This window comes from Tamandua tetradactyla, chromosome 3 (assembly GCF_023851605.1).
Source record: "Tamandua tetradactyla isolate mTamTet1 chromosome 3, mTamTet1.pri, whole genome shotgun sequence".
Classification (NCBI taxonomy): domain Eukaryota; kingdom Metazoa; phylum Chordata; class Mammalia; order Pilosa; family Myrmecophagidae; genus Tamandua; species Tamandua tetradactyla.
The window spans coordinates 53,462,714-53,487,581 of NC_135329.1; positions in this window are offsets into that span (position 1 = coordinate 53,462,714).

The window sequence follows — 24,868 nt, forward strand, 5'->3', positions numbered from 1 at the left end:
GGATCATATGTTGACTCTGAGACCTCATCTTCCTCCTCTATAAAAAGGAGACATTGAAATGCATTACACAGACATGTTATAATGACAGAAATAACACAATTCTAAACACTGGTGCCAAGGAAAGTCTCGAGTAGTGTTTTCACAAAGCACAGTCCTTCCCTCTGCCCCCCATTGTATCATGCCTTATCTATTTTAGCTCCTAAAACACTTCAGTGTATCCTATTATCTTTTCCATGTCCCTTTTCTCCATCAGTCCTTGATCTCTGCAAAGGCTGGGAGTCTCTAATCTCTGTAGCTAAGAGTCTCTAGTTGAGTTCTGGGGACATATTTATTCACAAGTGAGGATCGAAAATTGAGTCAATATGTCAACGAATGATTAAAAGAATGAGTGAATAAATAAACAAGTGGGTGAAGAAAGCATTCAAATCTGCATATTCAAGAGATTATTAATCATTAAAAACATGTTTTGTTAGTGTGGGAAATGAACTTTTTACAGTACTGGAAGCTGCTAGATTAAATAATAATAATAATATAGCTGCTAACATTGAGTGAACACATATGATGTCAGGAAATAGGCTAAAAATTTTATGTGGCATTAGTCATTCATCTTTACCAATATTTCCTGAAGAACGTGTCTTTATTTTACAGATGAGGAAACTGAGTCCCAGAGAGAGTCTGTAAATTGTTCAAAATCACCTAAGTGACAGAACTAGGATTTGTGCCCAGACAGTCTGGCATCAATATGCAAGCTCTTACTTTTACATTATAGTGCTTCTTAATTTATAATATCTTTCTTTGGAAAGCCCTTACAGGTAAAAATAAATAAACATGAATGTGGGAGCTAATCGTTTTGCCTTGAGAAATGTTTAGAAGTTGGGGTTGACCTTAGATACAATTCTAAAATGATTGAATAAGTCACTTTTTGAGACATGTGGCTCTGTTTTAAAACAGGCCAAGATCTGCTGAGTGGTCCAGGCCCCCTCTGAGGTTTGGAATAAATGCCCGTCGCCATGCATCAGGCCCAGACAGCGCTGTCCCTCACGCACTTTGGGCTTTTGTGATTTCCTTGAAAACGGCAGAGCAAGTTCAGCTGAACAAAGCAATTCTGTCATAAATCTTGCTAATTCAGATTGGGTAGGGCATTAGTCATTAAGTACTGGTAAATGACCAATTTTCAATCACAGCTGCTTTGTAGCTATATTTGAATGCAGATCACAGGCTTCCAGGCCCACGTAGCAATAAAATTTGCAGTTTCTGGTAGTAATATTCACTTTGCCATCAGACCCCTTTAATGACCAATTTGGAGAGAAATCATTGGCAAGATAATCTGGTTCCTCCCTGAACAACTAAGGAGAAATGATTGCCATTTAATTTCAGGAAATGGCTTTTTCAACTCATGTAAACTTTCATTCTCCTCTATGCTAACTTGGAAGTAAGAGTCAGTTTCACAAGCTGGCCGTTTTCCCCTATGCCAGGTATGAAATGATCAGGAAAAGGGAAATGAATAAAATTATCAGGTGTTCAGAAAGTTAATAGGTTAATAAAAAGATTCCTATTTTTGATCAGAATATTACTTGCTGATGGAAAAAAAATGTTTTCTTTAAGGACTGGAATAAAATTGCATACCTTAAAAAGGAAAAATCAGTCTTTTCTGTTGGCAAGCTAGAAGATAACCAAGCACAAATGTACCTACTGTCATTCTGTCTCCACTGAGAGACAGAAAGTCTCCAGCCACTTGAGACCCATGTTGTGAGAAACCATTTTCTAACAAATCACACTTATAAAGTAAATTTTATCTTTCCAGGAAATGAAATACTGCATAATGTGTTAAAAGCCGGGATGATGGTGTTAAAACGATGGTTCTCAATTGGGGTGATTTTGCACCCTGCCCCTCCCCAGGACATTTTTCAATATCTAGAGACATGTTTCATTGTTACAATTTGGTGGGCAGGAAAGCGGGTGGGAATAGGGGGAAGTTACTGCTGACATCCAGTGAGTAGAGGCCAGGGACACCGTTAAACATTGTATAATGCACAACAACAGAAAATTATTCTTCCCAAAATGTCAGTAGTGGTGAGGTTGAGAAAGTCTGAATCAGACAAATTTGGTTCCTATCCTAGCTTTACCATTTAGAAACTATTTGATTTGAGTCATGTTCCTTAACATCGTTAACCCTCTCTTTTCTTATCTCCCAAACAAGCAGCATTAGTGAACCCCCGTCATGGAATGGTTGTGAAGGATAAATGAGATATTGGAAGTCAAGGGGTTAGAACAATCCCTGGCAAACAGGGAGTCCCTTGCACAAGGTAGGTGCTTTAAGTTAATCTAATTCTAGCATGCACAAAGTAACTTGAATTTCCAATTACACAGCCTTCCCCAGAGCGAAGGCTCTTTGAACGATGCCTAATAATTTTCAGGCCCTAATGGTTGCCTCCTAGTCCTCTGGAGGGGATCATGAAACACCCTTTTATCTAACATGAATCTATGGCCAGGATGAATTTCAGTTTTAAGCACCCAATCCTTGCCCACTTGGAATTCTAGCAGAAGTTCTTTGGAGGCTACTTTAATGAAGCTGATAGAGTCCAGAGCTCATCAAAAACCTCAAACATGTGGGTTGTGGAGCATCAGATGGTCTGCCTGCAGCTGACGCTGCTACTTGAAGCATTCATCAACCTCCCAGTTGTTTGATTTGGGATCCTGCTGCTTCCAACACAACTCTCCTTGTGTTGGAGAGAAAAGCAAACTCACAAGCAGCCCACAAAGACGTCTGACCCTCAAGAATCAAAAGGACATCTGGCAAGGTCATTCATTGTGTGTTGTTTATTGCAGAAAAGGAGAAAAAAAAAAAAAAACCTAGAAACCGCAGAAATGACCAAAGAGAGGAAATTGATTAAATAAGTCCTATTATGTGGTGATTAAAATAATGTTTCTGAAAATTATTTATTATACACGCAAACATTCATTAAACATTTGTAAATAAAGTGTAGGTTCAATTTGATCTGAATTTTTAAAGCTATATTAATGTAGAATTAAAGAAACATAAATCAAAGATGGAGTTAGGACCACTGAATAGTGGAAAGAAAGATGAAAAGAGATGGACATAGACTAGCAGTTATTTTTGTGTAATGGGTTAATGGTTTATGTATTTTCTTTTATAGATATTTTCTTATTTTCTGAATTTTCTACAAAATGAATACACTTTACTTTATAATGAGAAAAACAGAACAAATTAAGGCATCCAGGATTACATCGTTGGAAAATATCCACATGTCAGCATGGAGTTAAGGAATCTATTTCCCCTCCCCTCTTTCTGGAAGAGGCTGGGACGAGGTAAGTCAATCTTCTCCAAGAAAGAATGGGAGGGAAGAGGGAAGAGGAGAAGTGGGAAAAGGGGTGAAACAAGCAAAAATAAAACCAAAATTCTCAGAATCAGAAATACTGGGTGCACGTCCTAGCGCCACCTATTATTGGCCTGGTGGCCTTCGGCAAACACTTCTTCCTCTGCAGAACGAAGAATGGCGATTGCCCCACACTACTGTGATTACGTTAGAATGAGGAGTTTAGACGGCCAAGCAACCTGTGAAGTGCAGCGTGCCAGTTAAGTGTTTGCTTGTTAGGTCAGAAATGCCATTTCTTGAAAATGCCCTAGTGATAAGATTTGAATTTATGTAGACTGATACCTGGGTTCAAATTCTGAATCTATGCTTATGTTAATATGATTTTGGTCGGGATACTTTGGTGCTTTAGGTCTTGGTTTCCTTATCCAAAAATTTTGGTACAGCCATCCTCATGCAGGTACAGTGAGGTTCAAAGACACTCTCATTTAAAAGACTATGTCAAAATTTGTTAGAGTGTTCTAGGATGTTTTTCGGCAAGAGATGACATTTCTGAAATGAGGATCCATGTTGAGCATGTTTAACCTGCATATTTGGAATCCTCAGAATAAAAAAATATATTTAACTTATATAAGTATATACAATAAAATCTTTTGTATAGATGTAAATAACTATTTAATGAGATAATAAATCAAAGTATATTTTAGTACAAAGGTCTTGTGGAGATGCTGTGGAGATTATATACTAAAATTGAAATTAGAGCAGATTTTCAGAGAAGTGTATGTATTTAATTATGTGACTTCAGTAATATACTTGAAATTTAGATTTGACCCTGAAAGGCAGGGACATGGTATGACAAGATATAAATTAAATAAGGCGGGTTTTGTCCAAAGATGTCAAAAGGAGAACTATGGCAGGCAGAAGTTTATGGTGAAACTAAAATAAAATTTGAACTTGTGATAATCACATAAATTCTACAATGCAGAAGTAGGAAAATTCCTGTTTCCTGGTTTAATCCCTGTTTTTTGCCTCCTAGGCAGTATAGTTTCTCCTTTTAATAGGAGGAAAATGAGACTATCTATGCCCACAGATACTTTAAAAATTCAATTACAATGTAAATCTAAAGGACATATCCTACTCACTTCAACCCAGGATGTTAAATAGGTCACAGCTATTTTAAATGTCCCAATTAAAGGTCTTGAGATTTGCAGGTTCAGCTTTCCTAGATAAATCTCCAGAAATCTGGGTTGTTTTTTTTTTGTGCTCCAAGTACACATAGAATCCTTTTAACTTATCATTATAATTGAAATTCAGAAATGCCCTTTGAGACTATAGGAATCTCCAAGGCTGGTTGCTTCAAAAGCATACCAGAAGTTGTGGCTAGTTCCCAGACAACTGCTCCAGGCCATAAGTGTAGAAACTGGCCTGGTGTCCTATGCAAGCCATAGTAGTTCCTCATGCTGAGAAATAGAACAAATTTTACTATAGAAGCTAACTTCACATGAGCACACCACACTAAAATTAACCTGGGCTTCCAGGAGAGAAGCTTCTGGAGAGGTGTGGGGATTTGCCTCCTCATAGAGCCAGAGGCACATTTTCCTTTTGATGGCAGATTCCATGTGGGATGGACCTGCTCATTGTACCTCTTGACAATTCTGTAGTGCCTTTATTTCAGGAGTCTCATCTACCTTCTCTTCCAAGAATCCTTGGCTAGAGATTTCCTGGGTTGATTTATGTTATACCAAGCACCATGCTGAAGCAATCAAGTTTTAAAAAGAATCTTGGGGTGAAGAGGGTGGGATGTTTGTTCTTATTTTTTCAAAGGATCTTTGAGTTGTGTTATGCAACTTGACTCACCTTTATCTCGCCCCCACTCCCACCCTGCACATCATTAACCATCAACATCTCATATCAATAATTTCTCTCAGTAGAGAAAGCTTATGCCTCACTGCACATTGCCTCTATGTAAAATCACATGAGTTATTTGATAAACTTAATGATCACATGAAAACAAACAAGAAGTTCAAAGACAGATATGCCCTTTGTGGGTCAAAATAGTAAGGGCACTTCTCACAAGGAGGAGCAATTTGACCAGGGTATTAAATAAGGAGGGGCCAGTATGGCAGCTGGAAAACTGACAGAGTAAGTAGCATGAACCAAGCACCTGGGGTGTTTCAGAGCAAGAAGAAAAGTTGTTGTTGAAGAATATTTAGAGAGGTGAATAGCTGATGATGAGGCTACAAATATTCTCATTTTAAGACTAGTCTAACCATTTCCCTGTTATAAATTCCTGGATCATTCTAAATATCTGGACTACAAAAAGCAGAAATTATTTTCCATCCCTTAGAACTCAGTTTCTGGTAGGTACCACTTTCAAGTAAGGTGGAATCTGAGATTCTGGACAAGAATCAAGATGGCTGGTTGTGACCAGTTCTTGCACATCATTTATTGTGTGGAAGGAAGGTATGGGCTGGTGCTCCTGGGAATACTGAAATGTGACCTTACAAATGCCTGAGAAGCTAAAAAGAAAAGTAAGAAGGAAAGCATCTGGGTAAAATGCTCGCAATACACACTCTTCTCTAGTGCACATGGGCTGTCATTCAGGAGAGACCATATGTTATAACACACAGCAAGTCTCAATAAAAATATGGAACTCATACACTGTATCTTTTCTGGTCACAATGGATTGGACCCAGAAATTATTAACAGGGAGAAATGGAAAAGTCACAAATATGTGAAAATTAGACAACAAAACTTTGAAATAGCAAATGGGTCAAAAAAGAAATCATAAGGGAAATCAGGAGATATTTGAGATGAATGAAAACAAATACATAACTAAAAAGCCATGGGACACAGCAAAGCAGTATAGAGAGGAAAATTTATAGCTCCAAATCCATATATTAAAAAAGAATAAAGATTGCAAATCAGAGAGGCCTTGCAACTGGAGGATCTAGAAAAAGAAGAGAAAATTAAACTCTAAGCAAGCAGAAGGAATGGAATAACAAAGATTAGAGAAGAGATAAATGAAGTAGAGGATTAAAAAAGAAAAAAAAACAATAGAATCATCAAAACCAAAAGTTGCTTCTTTGAAAAGATCAATAAAATCAACAAACCTTTAGCTACACTGACGAAAAAAGAAAAAGAATGCAGATAAGTAAAATCAGAAATGAAAGGGGAACATTACAACTGACTACATAGAAATGAAAAGCATTATAAGAAGATACTATGAACAACTGTATGTCAACAAATCAGATAACTTAGATGAAAAGGACAAATTCCTAGAACAGACATACTATATACACTGGCTCAAAAATAAATAGAATATTTCAACATACTAATAACTAGTAAAAAGAACAAATCAATGATCAAAAGCCTTCCCAACAAAGAAAACCAAGGACCAGATGGCTTCACAGGTAAATTTTATCGAATATACTAAAAAGATTTAAACCCAATCTTCCCCAAATTCTTCCAAAAATTGGCATGGAGGGAATATTTCTTAACTCATTCTGTTAGGCCAACATCACCCTCATGCCAAAGCCAAATAAAGATATCACAAGAAAAGAAAACAACAAACCAATATCCCTAATGAATAGAGATGTAGAATCCCTCAAAAAAAAAAAAAAAAAAAACATACTAGCGAACCAAGGAATTGTGGGAAGATTACAGAATAAGAAGTTCTAGAATTCAGTTCTTCCTCCAGAACAACTATTAAATAGAAAGGAACTGTCTGAAACAACTGTTTGGAAACTCGAGAGGTCATTAGAACACTGTACAGCAACCAGAGAAGAACAGGAGGAAGAGACTACTAAATTATATTAAAGACCCATAAATTCCTCTCTCAACATGGGGGTTACTGGTGCCCATCCTTATTCTTGCAGCAGATCACCACATGATACAGCCCCTGGCTAGCTGGCTGGTGACAGAAAAGGACTTAAACTTCTCTTCCCAAAGACCAGGGGTGGGCACAGCCAACTACTGATTATGGGTTTCGGTTAGCAAACTGGATGGTTGGGTCTGACCCTGAAGGCAGCCATTGTATCAACCAACCCAAGACAGGGGTACTTTGCTGGGAATTTAAAGATGCAGTGCTTCCTCAGGCTGCGGGGGACAGTTAGCTGAAGGTCTGCATTTGCTGGGCAGGCCAGGGAAGCTTAGCTTTGGGGAGACATCAGGGAAGTTATTCGTGCCCTTACTGACCCCCTCTCAAGGGCACTTTGGAGCAGGTATGCAGAAATTAAATGACATATTCTTCAACTACCAATGGATTAAAGAAAAAAAATCAGAAGCAAAATTAGGAAATACTTGAGGCAAATGAAAATAAAATATACCAGAACTAATGGAATGCAGCACAGCAGTGCTAAAAGGGAAATTTATAGCAATTAATGATTGCATTATAAAAGAAGAAAGACTTCAATTCAGACACCTAACCTTGACATTGGTAAAATTAGGAAAGGAGAGCAAATGAAACCCTAAATGAGCAGAAGGAAGGAAATTACAAAGATTAGCATGGAGATAAATGAAATGGGGGGGGGGTAAAAACTTAGAGAATATCAACCAAACAGAAAATTAGTTCTTTGAAAACATCTATAAAATTTACAAACCTGTAGCTAGACTGACAAAGAAAAAAAAGAGAGAATAAAAACAATGAAAATCAGAAATGAAAAGGGGGGCATTACTACTGACCCTGTTGAAATAAAAAAGGACTATAAGAGCATACTATGAACAACTATATGCCAATAAATTAGGTAACCTAAATGAAATGGACAAATTCTAAAGACTCACACACTACCCACCCTGACTCAAAGAAGAAATATAAGATTTTAATAAACAAATTAGTAGTAAAGATATTAGATAAGTGATCAAAAACATCCCCCAAAAAGAAAAGCCCAGGATGAGATGGCTTCATAGGGAATTTGAGCAAACATTCTGAGAAGACGTAACTCCAGTTGAAATCAGTAACTTTCAAAAAATTGAGGAGGAGAGAACACTCCCTTACTTGTTCTCTGAGGCCAACATCAGCCTCATATCAAAGCTGTATAAAAACACCACAGGAAAGAAAACTATAGACCAATATCTCTTATGCATATGCATGCAAAGATACTCCACAAAATGCTAGCAAACCATTTCCAACATTTTAAATAGAATTTTATTGAGATATATTCACACAGCATAGAAACCATCCAAAGTATGCAATCATTGATTGACAGTATCATCACGTGGCTGTGATAAAATTTAGGACAGTTTTATTATTTCAGAAAATAAATAAAAATTTAAAAACCCTAATTTTTCCTTACCCCTTATGCCCCCATATTATTGGCCCATAGTGTTTGTATGATACATTCGTTATTATTGATAAAAGAGTATTAAAATACTACTGTTCACTATAGCCCATAGTTTGCAATGGATGCATTTTTCCCATATGCTCCTCTATTATTAGCTCCTTATAAGAGTGTTGTACATTTGCTCCAGTTCATGAAAGAACTTTTTTTATATTTGTACTGTTCATCTCAGACATTGACCACCACAAGATCCACTGTGTTATACATTCCCATGTTTGAACCTCCAACTTTCCTTCTGGTAACATGCATGACTCTAAACTTCCCCTTTCCAACACACTCATACACCATTCAGCATGATTAATTAATCTCATGATAAAATGCTGCCATCAGCTCTGTTCATTTCCAAACATTTAAGTTCACCCAAGTTAAACATTCTGCACCTAACAAGCAACCACTCCCCATTCTTTAGCCTCATTCTGTATTCTGGCAACCTATATTATATATTTTGCATCTATGCAATAATTAGTTCATATCAGTGAGATCATAAAATATTTGTCCTTTTGTGGATGACTTATTTCACTTAACATTATGTCCTCAAGATACATGCATGCTGTTGTATGCTTCAGGACTTCATGCTGAATAATATTTCATCATATGCATATACCACATTTTGTTTATCCATTCATCAGCTGATGGACACTTGTGTTCTTTCCATCTTTGGGCAATTATGAAAAATGCAGCTATATACATCAGTGTGCAAATGTCTTTTTTGCATCCCTGCTTTCAGATCTTCCAGGAATATCCCGAGTAGTGGGGTTGCCAGGTCATGAGGCAGTTCTATACTTAGCTTCCTAAGAAACTGCCAAACCATCCTCCATAACAGCTGTCCATTTTACATTCTCACCAGTAGTGAATAAGTATTCCAATTTCTCCACACACTCTCCAACACTTGTATTTTCCTGTTTGTTTAATAGCAGTCATTCTAGTAGGTGTGAGATGATATCTTATTGTGGTTTTGATTTACATTTCCCTAATAGCTAGTGAAACTGAGCATCTTTTCATGTGCTTCTTAGCCATCTGCAGTTCCTCTTTAGAGAAATGTCTGTTCATGTCCTTTGCCCATTTTTTAATCGTGTTGGTTCTTTTTATTTGTTGAGTTGTAGGTTTTCTTTATTATACACTGGCTATTAAAACCTTATCAGATATGTGGTTTCCAAATATTTCCTCCCATTGACTTGGTTCCCTTTCAATCCTTTTGACAAAGCCCTTTGATAAATTGAAGTTTCTGATTTTGAGGAGTACACATTTATCTATATTTTTCTTTGTGCTTTGAATGTAAAGTCTATGAAACTATGACCTATCTCTAGCCCTCAAAGATGTCTCCCTACATTTTCTTCTAGGAGTTTTATGGCACTGATTTTTATATTTAGGTCTTTGATCCACTTTGAGTTCATTTTTGAATAGGATGCAAGATATAGGTCCTCTTTCATTCTTTGGCTATGGATATCCAGTTCTAACAACACCATTTATTAAAGAGGCTGTTCTGTTCCAGTTGAGTGGGCTTGGGAGCTTTATCAAAAATTAGTTGAACATAGATCTGAGGATCTATTTCTGACCTCTCAATTTGATTCCATTGATCAATATATCTGTCTTTATGCTAGCACCATTCTGTTTTGACTTTATAATAGTGTTGCTTTGTAATATGCTTTAAATTCGGGAAGTACGATACCTCCCACTTCATTCTTCTTAATCAAGAATTTCTAGCTATTTGAGGTACCTTATTCTTCCAACTAAGATTGAAAATTAGCTTCTCTATTGCTGAAAATAGTCTGTTGGAATTTTCACTGGTATTGCACAGAAGTAACAGTTCAATTTGGTAGAGTTGATAGCTTAACAATATTTAGTCTTCCAATCCATGAACACAGAATGTCTTTCTAGGTATCCAGGTCTTCTTTGATTTCTTTTAGCAATGTTGTGTAGTTTTCTGTGCAGAAGTCCTTTACATCCTTGGTTAGATTTATTCGTAAATACTTGATTTCTTTAGGTGCTGTAGTAAATACACTGTATCATGATTACTCCTCAGATAGCTGATTACTAGTGTATATAAACACTAGTACTTTGTGCTGAACTTGCTTTTTAGCTCAAAAGGCTTTGCTGTCATTTTTCTGAATTTTCTAAATATAGGATCATGTCATCTGCAATAGTGATTGTTTTACTTCTTCCTTTCCAATTTGGATGACTTTTCTTTCTTTGTCTAGGCCAACTGCTTCAGCTAGAACTTCTAGCACAATGTTGAATAACAGTGGTGGCAATGGGCATCCTTGTCTTGTTCCCAATCTTAAAAGGAAAGCTCTCAGTCTCTCAGCATTGAATATGATGTTAGCTGTGGATTTTTCATATATGCCTTTTATCATGTTAAGGAAGTTTCCTTCATTTCCTACCTTTTAAAGTGTTTTTATCATGAAAGGATGCAAATTTTGTCAAGTCCTTTTCTGCATCAATCAAGATGATCATGTAGCTTTCCCTTTAATTTGTTAATGTGGTGTATTAGATTATTCTCTTGTGTTGACTACACTTTATATACCTGGAATAAAACCTACTTGGTCATGATGTATCATTCTTTTAATATGTTCTTGGATTTTATTTACAAGTTGTTTTGTTGAGGATTTTTAGCATCTCTCCTCATTAGAGAGATTAGTCTGAAGTTCTCCTGGAGTAGCTTCATCTGACTCTTATATGAGGGTAATGTTGGCTTCATAGAATGAGTCAAGTACTGTTCCATAATCTTCGATTTTTTGGAAGAATTTGAACAGGATTGACATTAATTCTTCTTGGACTACTTGGTAAAACTTGCCTATGAAACTGTCTGGTTCTGGTCTTTTCTGTGTTGGTAGGTTTCTGATGACTGATTTGATCGCTTTACTTGTGATTTGTTTGTTGGGATCTTCTAATTCTTCTTGACTCAGCGTGGGTTGTTAGTGTGTTTGTAGGAAGTTGTCCATTTCATCTAAGTTGTGTAGCTTATTGGCATACAGTTTTTTTATAGAATCTTATTAGATTCTTTTGCTGTGGATTCAGAAGTAATATCCCCGCTCTTATTTCTGACTTTATTTGTAACTTCTCTCTTTTTGTCTTTGTCGATCTAGTTAAGGGTTTGTAAATTTCATTGATCTTGTCAAGGAAACAACTTTTGGTTTTATTGACTCTCTCTATTTTTTTAATTCTCCGATTCATTAATTTCTGCTCTAACCTTTGTTATTTCTTTCCCACTGCTTGCTTTGAGATTAGTTTGCTATTCTTTCTCCAAATTCTCCAGTTCTTCAATTAGGTCGCTGATTTTAGCTCTTTCTTTTTTTTTTTTTTTTTTTTTTTTTTTGTGAGGGGGGTGGTACATGGTCCAGCAATTGAACCCGGGTCTCCCGCATGGAATGGAGGCATTCTAACCTCTGAACTACCCATACACTCCAACTCTTTCATTTTTAATGTAGATATTTAGGGCTATACATTTCTCTCAGCACTGCCTTCACTGCATCCCATAAGTTTTGATATATTGTGTTCTTGTTTTCATTGGTCTCAAGATATTCACTGATTTCTCTTGCAATTTCTTCTTTGACCAGCTGAGTGTGTTGTTTAACCTCAGTCTAGCTGTGTATTTTCTGGTTCTCTGTTTGTTATTGATTTCCATCTTTCTTCCATTATGATCAGAGAAAGTACTTCGTATAATTTCAATCTTTTAAAATGTATTAAGACCTGTTTTGTGTCCCAGTATATTATCTTTGAGAATTTTCCATGAGCACTTGAGAAGAATGTGTATCCTATTGTTTTGGGATACAGTACTCTATATATGTCTGTTAGGTCTAGTTCATTTATCATATTATATCATATTATTTAGGTTCTCTCTTTCTTTATTGATCCTCTATTTAGTTGTTCTATCTATTGGAGAGAGTGGTGTGCTGAAATCTCCCATGATTATGGTAGAGTAGTATATTACTCCCTTCAATTTTGTCAGTGTTTGCCTCATGTACTTAGGGGCACCCTGATTAGGAGCATATATATTTATGATTTTTATTTCTTCTTGTTGAACTACCCCTTTTATTACTGTATAGTGTCCTTCTTTATCTCTTATAAGATTTTTGCATTTAAAGTCGATTTTGTCTGATATTAGTAGAGCTACCCCAGCATTCTTTCAGTTACTACTTAAATGGGATATCTTTTTCCATCCTTCACTTTCAGCCTACTTGCTTCTTTGGGTCTAAGATTAGTCTCTTGTAAACAGTATATAGAGTGATCATATTTGCTAATCCATTCTGCCAATTTGTGTCTTTTCATTGGGGAGTTTAATCCATTACCAATTTTTGTTTGTTTGTTTGTTTGTTTGTTTTTTACATGGGCAGGCACCGGGAATCGAACTCAGGTCTCCGGTGTGGCAGGCAAGAACTCTGCCAGTGAGCCACCGTGACCCGCCCAACATCGAAATTTATTACTGTAAAGGCAATTCTTGATTCATCCATCTTATCCTGTATTTTTTATTTGTCAGATCTATGTTTTCTCTCTCTTTTTTATCATTTATGTGACCCTTACTAATATTCTTCAATCCTGTACCTTCCTCCAGACTTCTCTCACCTGTCTTTTCTTTTCATCAAGCAGGATTCCTTCCAGTAGTTCTTGGTAGATCTGGTCTCTTAACAATCTCTTTCACCTTCTTATTATCTGATAATATTTGAAACTCCCCTCATTTTTTGAAGGACAGCTTTGTTGGATAGAGAATTATTAGCTGACAATTTTTCTCTTCCAGTATCATAAATATATACGACTGCCTTCTTGCTTCCACGGTGTCTGATGAAAAATCAGCACTCGGTCTTATTTGGCTATCTTGGTGCCTTCAGACCCTTCACCTTCTCTTTGGCATTTGATACTCTGACCACCATGTGACTTGGAGTGGGCCTATTCAGATTTATTCTGTTTGGAGTACTTTGATCTTCTTGGATTTGCATATTTATGTCTTTATAAAAGTTGGGAAACTTTCAGCCATTATTTATTCAAATAGTCTTCCTGGCTCTTTTCCCTTTTCTTCTCCTTCTGGGACATCCATAACGTGTATATCCATGTGCATTGTGTTTTCAATCATTTCTCTAAGACCCTGCTTGATTTTTTTCATTTTTTTCCTCTATTTATTCTTTTGTTTGTTCAAATTAAGTTGATCTGTCTTCTAGTTCACTGATTCTTTCTTCTACTTCTTCAAATCTGGTGTTGTTTGTCTCCAGTATACTTTTAACTTTTATTTCCATAATATCTGTTATTTTTTTCTATGTGTGCTTTCGAATTCTTCTTTATGCACTTCCAGTGCCTTCTCAATATGCTTTATTTTTATATACATTTCCTTCATTTATTTGACTTCATTCAGGAGATTTGTTTGCACATTTTTGATGGGTTGTTTCAGATTCTGCCTCTCCCCTGACTTTTTGATTTATTCCTTTGACAGGGCCATTTCTTCTTCAGTTTAATATGCCATGTGATTTTTTTTACTGATATCTGGCCATCCGATTATCTTGAGGCACTTATTTTGAAGGTCAAATTCTCTCTATTGTCTAGGGTTTATTTGTTGCATGGATTTGTAGTAGTGTTCTTCTTTGACAGTTAAGTCAGCTGTATTTCTCAGCCAAAACAGGTCCTGGTACCCTTGCAGCAGATGTAGACCAGCTCCAATGGGCATGGGATAAGATCTGGAGAGGCTCTGAAAAGCTCTGCTGTTCTCCTGCACTTTCCAGCCTACCCAGCAGAAGTCACTGTTCAGTGACTCAATCTTCCTCAGAGGTTGATTACCTCCTGGCACCCTGTTGGTGTCTGACTAGGCAGGGCTGAAACTGTAGGGTTCCTGTGCCTTCACTTTGCCAGGCAAGATCTGGTCCAATGTGGTGCAATGTACCCGACTGTACTTGTGGTGGAGGATTCCCCCAGCTGCCCCAGTCTGCGGCTGTCCTCCAGGCAAGAACCGCCCCCCAGCTACTGTTTTCCTCAATGGTGGGGGATGGACACCCGGACCCAGGACTGGAAACAGTCTCTATATTTTTCAGACTTTTCATGCCTTGCTGAAAATGTCCTCCCCTGTCTCCTGAGTCCACACACAGATGAATTGGATAGTTTCTGCCTGGTTACTTGCTGCTTTTCAGGAAGATTTTGTGGCTGCCCCCATGGTCCTCCATTTTGGAAACTCTTCCTTATAGTCCTTTTGTATTCTGCCCTCCTCCACCACTTACGTCTTGCCATGGGTTGCTGTGGATAAGGGTCTCTGTGTCAGGATGTAGGTGGGGATCATCTCACTGCTGTGAATGTTTTATAATCTGTATCCCTGGTGGGAGGTAAGAGGGAACCCAGCTGTTGCTTCTGTGCACTTCCAGAGGTGTATGAGACTGAGGAGGACAGGGGAGGACCCATTGATCCAGGATGGCAGTCTCCTATCTGATATTTTCTCTTTCTTTAATTTAACATTTGTTGCATTTTTCTCCAGTCTATACCTTCCTCCAGAGTTCTGAACAAGTGAGAATTGTCTTTTTATTTGCTGAATCTCTTGGAAGAGGTTTTCAGTAGCTGTTTACACGTTGCCATGTTAATGACTTTACCCCCAACCACTTTTAAAGAGAATTTTACATTGAGATCAAGTGTGATTGATCTCTGGTATACGAGGTTAGTTCAATAAAAGAAAATCAAGCAATGTAATGCACCACATTAACAGAATTAAGGGGGAAAAATACATGATCATCTTAAAAGGTTCAGAAAAGGTGTTTGACAAAATATGGCACCCTTTCTTGATATAAACACTCAAAATACTGGTAATAGAAGGAAATGACCTCAACATGATAAAAGGCTTATATGAGAAACCATGCCTAACATACTACTGAATGGTGAAAGACAGGAAAACTTTCTATCTGAAAACAAGAACAAGACAAGGATGCCCACTGTCACCACTATTACTCAACATTGTACTGAAAGTTTTTGCTAGAGCAATTAAGCAAGAAAAAGAAATAAAATTTTCCAAAATTCAAAAGGAAGAAGTAAAACTTTCCTTGTTGCAGGTGATATGATTCTATATACTGAAAATCCTGAAAAACCCACAATACAGGTACTAGAGCTAATAAATGAATTCAGCAAAGTGGCAAATTAAACAAGATCAGGACCAAAAAATCAGTTGTGTTTCTACATACAAGCAATTAGCAATCAGAGGGAGTCATCAAGAAAAATTTTCATTCAGAATAACAACTTTAAGAATCAAATATCTGTCAGTAAAATCTAAGTAAGAATGTGACGGACATGTATATAGAAACCTAGAAAACATTGATAAAAGAAATTAAATAAAACCTAAATAAATGAAAGAATATCTTGTGTTCAAGGAATGTTAAATGAAATATTAAGATGCCAATCCTACCAAAGTAATTTATAGATTTGATGCAATTCTAATCAAAATTCAAATAATCCTCTTTACAGAAATGGAAAAGCTAATCATTAAATTTGTATAGAAGGGTAAACAGCCCAATCAAAGACATCTTGAAAAAGAGAAAGTAAGTTGTAGTCTCATACTTCCTGATCTTAAAATTCATTACAAAGTCACAGTAATTAAAACAGCATGGTTCTGGCACAAAGGCAGATATATAGATCAATGGAATTGAATTGAGAATTCTGAAATAAACCCTCGCCGAGGCTTTATTTTTTACTTGATTTTTAACAAGGGTGCAAGACCACTAAATGGGGAAAATAATAGTCTTTTCAACAAATGTTGATGGGTAAACTGGATCTCTATACACAAAACATGAAAGCGAGCCCCTATCTCACACCATATACAAAAATCAACTGAAATTGGATCAAAGACCCACATGTAAGAACCAGAAGTATTAATTGCTAGAAGGAAAAAGCGAAACCTCTTTGAAACTTATATTAGGCAGTGGTTTCTTCAACTTTACAACCAGAGGATGACCAATAAGAAGAAAAAATAGATGATTGGGACCATCAAAATTTTACATCATTTTAACAATTTATTTATAGTTTCTTTTAGATTGTTCTGTTTTGGTTTTGAGTGTTCAACTTCTTTTGCCCATTAGCCAATGGTCCTACATGGTGATTCATTTTCTCAAAACATACGTAATTTTATCAGGTAAGCTCTACTTCAGCAGGGTTTAATATTTCTATTAGAGAAGCTGTAGGTTTACAGAAAAATCATGCAGAAAACATGTTCCTACAAAACAATTTTATATTTGCTCTTGCTTTTGGTCCAGGGCTTGCAATTTTCCTGTATTAGTTTTTGTGGTAACTTTCCAGCACCTCTTTGGACTGCGTGCATTAGAATTCCACACTGTCTGGAGGCACAGGCCTTAATTCCTAAGTAGAGACATTTTAACCCTACCCAAAGCCTTGGACCAATGGGAAATTTCCTTTTGGCTTATCCAGGCCTATGCCACATAGTATTTCTAGTATATTCCATTGCAACATTGACCTTTTCTGGATCCTAAGATTTACAGGGGTTCCAGATTTTCATCTCTAGTAGACTCAAAGCAAGATCTATAGTGACTGTGTGAGACTCCATCTCCAATGATCCATGTCTGATCAATATTTCTTTGGCGTCAACAGAAGCCCACTGCTTAGGCTTTTGCATTCTTTATTTAGTTTTGGGTTTCTGAATATCCCCTTTTATTTCTTTTTTCTTTCTTTCTTGAGCATGTTGTAGTAGTTTTTGATAACATTTACTTGTTATCCAATGTCTCCATTTATTTTGGGAGGAGGTCTTCACTGCCTCGGTCTGCAGTACTGCCTTGAGCACTAATTTGTTTTTCCAACCACTTCTCCTGATGATCTTCTCAATGACTGCCATATTCCCAGCTGACTCGTCTTTTCACATTCCTAATGTTTGCCTTTTTCATGTCTTCTTTACTCTTGCAATCTTTCTGACATGTCCCCCCTCTTCAAATATTGCCCATGTTCAAGGTATGGCTCAAATAGTTCCTCTTCCAAAAAAATCATTTCTAATGTGGAATGAGAACAAAGTTCTCTCCATCCTATGATTCCTCTGGTAAAAATCATCTGAAACAACCTGCAACCCAATCATCTGTAACAACTTGCAAATATATATAAGTATATATATATATATTTGGCATGGGCAGTCTTCAGGAATCAAATTGTAGCTGTATATATACTTTTAAGTCACAGATTCGATGTGAAGAAATATAACTTGACTTTTCTGCAATTTAATATAATATCTATCTTGGGCTCACTTTGTAACCTATAACAGAAAACATATTTTTGACAATTGAAGGAAAATTCAATCACTTCCACTTTCACTTTTCATTACCTCAGTAAATACAGAATATTTTCTCTTACCATTCTTCTTCCTTTCAACCCTGAGCTGACATAACTTCTTGTAAGTGAAGTTATCTTGTTCAGGTCAGCTCCAGCCTCCACTGGCCTCCTGTTAAAAAGAGCAGTCCTGTTGTTTATTGGCCTTTAAATTTACTGCATTGATTGCTTTAATCCACTGTCTTGTCACAGTCTCTGCTTTGAGGCATGTATGCCCATGTCACAACTTGAAAGTCCATTCATTGACTCTTTTATAACTAACTTATCTTCGCTGACAAGGAAAAAGGGTTAGGACATGCGGGGAAATATGAGATGCTCTCACCCACACTGTTGCTGGGTGTCCTCATCTCTATGTGATTGTCCTGTTCCAGTACCATGCTGAATAGAGAGTTCCTAAGAGTCCATGGTCTAGAATTTTGTAAAAGCAGACAGACATTCTCCTGCTCTTGGATTTCACTATGTTAAGGGAAGTTCTATTTTTCACTTGCTATCTGCCAAGACAGAACCTGAGGGGATCAGAGGTAAAAGGAACCCACACCCAGGCCCAACTCTTACTCACCCTTATGTCCAAGCCTGAGGCTCAAATCCTACATGCACTAGCAAGCCATGGAAATGATGCTTCTTCCCAGGGAAGGGAGAGAAATAGGATGGAAGGGAAAGGAAATCAATTAAAATATGTTCTGTGAAATCCTATCATTCAGAGACAAATTTAATGATAATACCTTCAAAGGCCCCTGATAATCAAAGCAAAAATTTGGAACTCAAATCTGAGCTATGGCTAATGTCTTCCTAAATTTCTGTACCAAGAACCCTATTGAAAAGGGCAGGGGAAAAATATAAATGGGAAGGACTTTAGAATCATATAATTTCATTTCAAGTAGTACCTCTAATACACTTGCACATACTGTCCTGCATTTTATATTGATTTTTGAGTGTTGCAATGGCACTAAATAGAAGTTAGGGAATATTATAATGTCTTTAAAATACTACATTGCAGTAAAGACTTTTGGAGTCAGTCTGACTGAGTTCAATCTTCTAGGCCAAAATCTGTGAGTTTGTGACCTTTGACTAATTGTTTAACAACCTTAAACCTCAATTTTCATGACCATATAATGGGATCCTAATTGATTTTGCACTGTTTTGTGAAAATTAGGCATAATTATATAGATGTATTGCTAGGTAGTGGATTAATAAATATTGGTTCCCCTGCTTTCTCACATTTTCTGAATTTCCCAAAGACTCAGACCCATTGCATCATTCACATCATGGGACCTCAAAGAAACAATTACTGGATTGTTACTTTTATTCTTTTTTTTTTTGTCATATCTGTCCCAGAAAAATATACTTACTTAATAAAGTCTCATAAACTCCCCGAAGTCACTTTTTTACCCAAAGGGTTTTTGATAAATGGGTCATGGGAATCGTGGCCTCATTTACTCTCAGATGAAAGCACTTGATTTTACACTGTAGAAAGAAACTTTCTAAAGCTCTTTCCAAAGAATAGCTCTGCATGAGTTTACATAATGTGTACCAATAACGACGTCTGGTCTTAGCAAGTCTTCTCTGTTTTCTATGGAATTTGTTCACCTATTTTTCTTGTCATTTAGCATTTGTTGTTATCATGCCATTCATCTGCTCCCCAGAAACTAAAAAATAACATCCAAGCCCTCTAGCCTGGTATTCACAGCCATCAACAGCCTATGCACAACATATCCTAACTTTAATTCTTACTATCTCTTCTTTATGAAACTTAAACTCTGGTCTCTAATCTTTAGCTCATACTAAAAATATTTTTCTCAATTCTGGATGCAAATCCTAACAAAACATTAAAGTCCTGTTCAAATGCCTTCCTTGAAACTTTCCTTTTATTGTTAGTCAGGCACCAAAAGGTTTCCTCCTACATCCACAGAAATGAACCGAATCTGTCTTGAGGTTACACTCATGCATACTCTGCCTTCATAGGTAATAAGCAATTCAAAGGTAAATTTTATATTTGAATCATCTCTGGACCCTGTTGGGATCATAAGACATTTAGAAGGAGTGTATAACACTCGGGGCATTGGGATAGGCTTATGTATATTAAATCTAAAAACAAAACATTCGATTTAAAAAACAATAATTACTCAGGAATGTGTACCATGAGTTTAGTGACAGGTGTTCCATGCATGCAGTAAAATACGTAATTATTTCCTATATATTAATTTAATTTTGAAAGTTATATACTCACCCATTCCCTAATCACCATGTTATCTTCGACCCTTCTTGAAAACTTCCATCCCAGGTATTGGAAAAGGACTGAAGGCTACAAATGGCGTGAGAATTTCTGTTGCACCTATAACTTCATTTTTTTTTCTTAATGATAATTTAAAGTGCCTTTCATCTTAAACAGTGAATTAGATATGAATATTTTGGTGTTCTTGGAATCAAAGCAGTCTAGTTTTCATAAGCAATATCTACTATGATATCTTTAATTCAGCACTTATAATGCATTAGAAATGATTAAATGACAATCAGTAGGATTTCTTATTCTCTAAATAAACATTTCACACTGATGTTCATTGATGACACTTTATGTGATGCATTGGTATCTTAAACGATTCATTGAGCTCCTATAGAATGAAGATTAATATTCCATTTAAAACATGAATGAACTTTATAATTAGTGATGTTTTTCCTCTAGGGGTTGAGCTAATCAATATTTAATTGTTAATAACTGCTAGTTTGTATATAATGGAATGAACCCATTACAAATACAAATACTGTTGAACTTACACAACAACCTTAAAAGATAGCTGTTATTATTTCCACTGTATAAAGGAAGAAATGGAAACTCAGTCAGCTTGGGGTACTTGCCCAAAGTCCCATAGCTAGTAATTTGTGGAAACAAGATTTGAAACCAGATCTTCATTCCTTCTTCTCTATAACGTTGGTTGGCCTCCTTAATTAAAGCCACAAATCTTAGAGGGTCAGGGAAGTTGTCTGCATTAGTGTTAAATCTGTTTCTTGTTTTTTTTTCCCCTGGGCACTTCTCTCACTTTCTTATGGAGTACATACAGGCTTATACCTACGTATGTATATCTCTTATGTAAAGTGAGACCTTTGCCTCTTACGCTTTAAAAATTAAAACATTCCAGTCAGTGTTCACACACTGTTACATTGCTGAAGAGGTCATCACCGCTCCCCAATGGTGTGAAAAGTGATTTAACATAAACCTATCTGAGAGCTACATCTTCCATCTATTAACCAATCAGAGAGGAAACCAATAACTGTGCCTTCCTATATGACCTGCTGTGGTTAGAAATGAAATGGATGCAAGCAATTCAAAACCTTGCAAGGAAATCAGTTTTCTTTGGAAAACCTATTTGCATATGGTACAGGACGTCTGTATTTTTCCAGTTGGTGAGTTTTCAGCATCTGCTATTTAAATAGAGCAGCACATCTGGTAGCATCATTTTGCAAAACACTGTAAAAAGAGATGAAGAAACCACGACCGTCCTGTCTCCCACTCCTCCAGCCACACTGCCATGTTGAGTGTCTAGTGAGTGTAGGGACTTGGGGAGGAATACTTACCTCCTGGAAAAGAGGGAGGCAGTTACACAGACTCCAGCCAGCCTACCTTCCATCTCCAGCCTGATTGTCCAAATCCCATCCATCAGGGATGAGTGGGACCCAAGTGGCATATTACTAAAGTGTTATGTTTAACAGAAGAATTTTGTAATGGATGGGATTTTCATAATTGCTCTTATATAGGTCTGCTTTAGATGTGAAAAAGCTGTTCAAGTTTCATTTGGTGACAGAAGTTGGAGCAATAAAACTTGCCTTAGGTCACCTCCTCTATCCCTCTGCCTGCACTTCTGGTATATAGTCCAAGCCTTCTTTTAAAATAAAACAAGTGGCAGCTACTGCCCAGGAAATTCATTCTATAGCCTAATCAAATGCCATCAGTAAAAATCCTTTCCTAGTTCCCAGCTGAAACTCTCAGTTAAAGGGTTTCCTCTGTAAAATGCAGACATATCAGCCCAAACCTAGTCTGCCAAATATAAATCTGTGCTTTATTGATCTCCAGGTCATTCCTATAAAAGCACTGCATAAAGTTTGAGAAGCACTGCACAAAGACTTGTTCTCAAACTTTGCTGCAGTGGAGTCACTTGGGAAGCTTGAAAAAATTCTTATTCCAGGGTCCCCTTCCCAGAAATTCTCATTTAAATGGTCTGGGATGTGGATTGGGCATGGAGATTTGTAAAAGTGCTAAAATTCAACAAAGTTGGGGACCACTTCTCTAAGGTACATGCCAACATTTCAAAGGTTTCCTGAAAGCCCATCAATTACACAAAACCTCCTTGATGCTCCTTGCCTTACCTTGCCTGCCATCTCCCACCTTGCCCTGGCTTACTCTGCATAGTCAGACTCAGTGGTAAGACTGCAGCTCTAACCTGACTTGGACATTTTATAGTTGTGTTATCTTGTCAAGCTTCTTAACCTGTAGAGATGGACTTATCTTCAAAATGAAGTTAATCATAGCACCTACCTCATATGCTTGTTGTGAGGATTACAGGAGAAATGCAAAAGATGACAAGACAGAACAAACTCTTTTGCCTCTTTTTGCTCTGAAGAACCTTTGAACTCACTCTAAAGAAATATTTGTAAAACCAATGTGGGCCCCAAACAGGAAAAGGGGTAGGGGTTCACTGTCAGCTAGTAGAAATTTTCAACCACTTTCTAAATAATGGTAAATGGTTGGAAGTCTGTTGGCAATTGAACCCTCAGGGGAAGCTAAGTCTTGTGGATGCCCACAAGAAGCCATCCCAGGAATGGGATCCTATCTTTCTAGAATACACTTGAGGAAGCTCTGGGATGACTGTCAACAGGACCAGGAGGTAGGTTAAGAAGTGGAGCAGAAAACATAGACATTAATTAACAGCCACTATTCCACATAGCACCCCTCCCTCCCAAACCAACCCTGTCAGTCTTACTTTGCTTCTCATTCCCTTCTCTCAGATAACCAGTCTAATTTATGTGTCTCAGACTGGCATCCACTGTTGAAGTTGTAATGCAATTCTGGGATACTTGTCTGTCCCCATTAGACCATGAAATCTTAGAAAATATGTCCAGCTCTTTGTCAACTTACAGAATCAATGGGGTACACAGTCTGCTCAAAGTGTTTGCTGAAGTAAAGTGATTTTTCTACTTTATCTTTTATTCCAATTCATTGCCCGGAATCTTTTCCCTTGCCCGGGATATGATGATATATTCTTGGGTTTGCTTTCCTTCCACTGGTTAGATTTTGCATTCCTCTTCTGTCCCAATTATTGACACAAGCCTTCCCCTTCCAGGAACCAACCCTACTTTTCAGCCAAATATTCAAGCTCAAAATAAAGGATTTTTTTCACAAATGACCAGACGAAGGAATAGGGAATGGCTAGTTGGTCATCTCCTACAAAATGACATTTACTTAATGAATTATTCTCTATCTTTAGTCTATTCTTCAGCCTTACCTGTTTAGAAACCTTAATTTACCTTCACCAAAATAGAGGTTTTTATCTTTTGTAACAGTCTCCCCTTAACCAAGTCAGCAAGACCGGCATATAAACCAGGTGCCAATTAGTTGATGATTCACCCACCTAACAGGTGACAATTCTGTCTTCAGATTTATAAATGCAGTCAATTTCTGCATTCACCCTCCTTAAAGCTAAGGATTTTGAGCTTCTGTGTTTGCAGGTACCTTTGGCTATGTGCTTCTCCTGATCTGTGCTGATTTTGTTAGCAAGCACCCTAAGGGTTATTCTTTGGCTAGACTTTGTGGGAAAGAAACACCTTAAACAACTTGCTGTAGCCTTCAAATACCAAATTAATTGCTATACTCTGAATTTCCCATTATAATTATAATTTCTGTCTCTTTACATTTATATTCTCTCAATTAGAATACACTTCCCAAACTTGTCTATCTGTCATATAGTTACTTGTATTTTAAGACCCAACCCAAATGTTACTTTTCTGATGGGCATTTCTGAATCTCATGGGTAGCTCCTTAGCAAACCCATTTTTCTTTGTTCATATTCTTTTGATAATGCTTGTTTTCTACAAGGTAATATACACCATTAGTTTCCAAGACTTGAAGAACTAATTGATTAGTGAAAAAGGTAAGAATTTAAACATATACCGATTTTATTATTTAATCCAGCTTTGGTCTTTAGAAAGAGTTGTAATAAGGAAACCCAACTTTTCCCCCAATTATAACCAAATCAGTCAGAGTACTTTGTGTAGACATAAGAAACCAAATCTGGCTGAGTTGAACTTAAAGAGATTGTATTTAAACATTGTGGATTAACCTACAAAATCACTGAGCTGAATTGCCACCAGCCATATAACTTCATCACCAGGAACAATGTCCTTAAATCATGCCACAGAATCAGTCTGCTAAGCATAAGTTCTGGCTGCTGTCAAGCTCTAGAATCTGCATCTCACACCACTCACTCCTCTTTAACTACTCACTGTATATGCTGTAACTAACACTGCTTCCACCTGTCATCAACTGGGCTGCAACTGCAGTGCCACAACACACTCTGTAGTCTCTGCATTGTTCAGAAATTACAGCCCATGGCAAGTTTGCCTGATGGTGGAACCTAAGTCTGTGCCTATGCTGCAAAGGAGGATGTCAAAGCAAATGCCTGGCATTTGAAGCTTCTGCACTGACAGGCAGGCCCAGAGTCCCTTTAAGGCTCATAAGATCCCTATGAAGGTAACAAAAGCCTCCAAACAGATGAAAGATTTGCAGATCTTGGGCAGCCACAAAAAGACACGTCTGTTATGATAAACACTTCATTGAAGCTGAAGGAAGCTTGTAATAGCTGCCTTGGCCTATGTCTACTAGAAAGCAAGGCCCTGATATGACTGCTTAGCCCTTGGACTGAC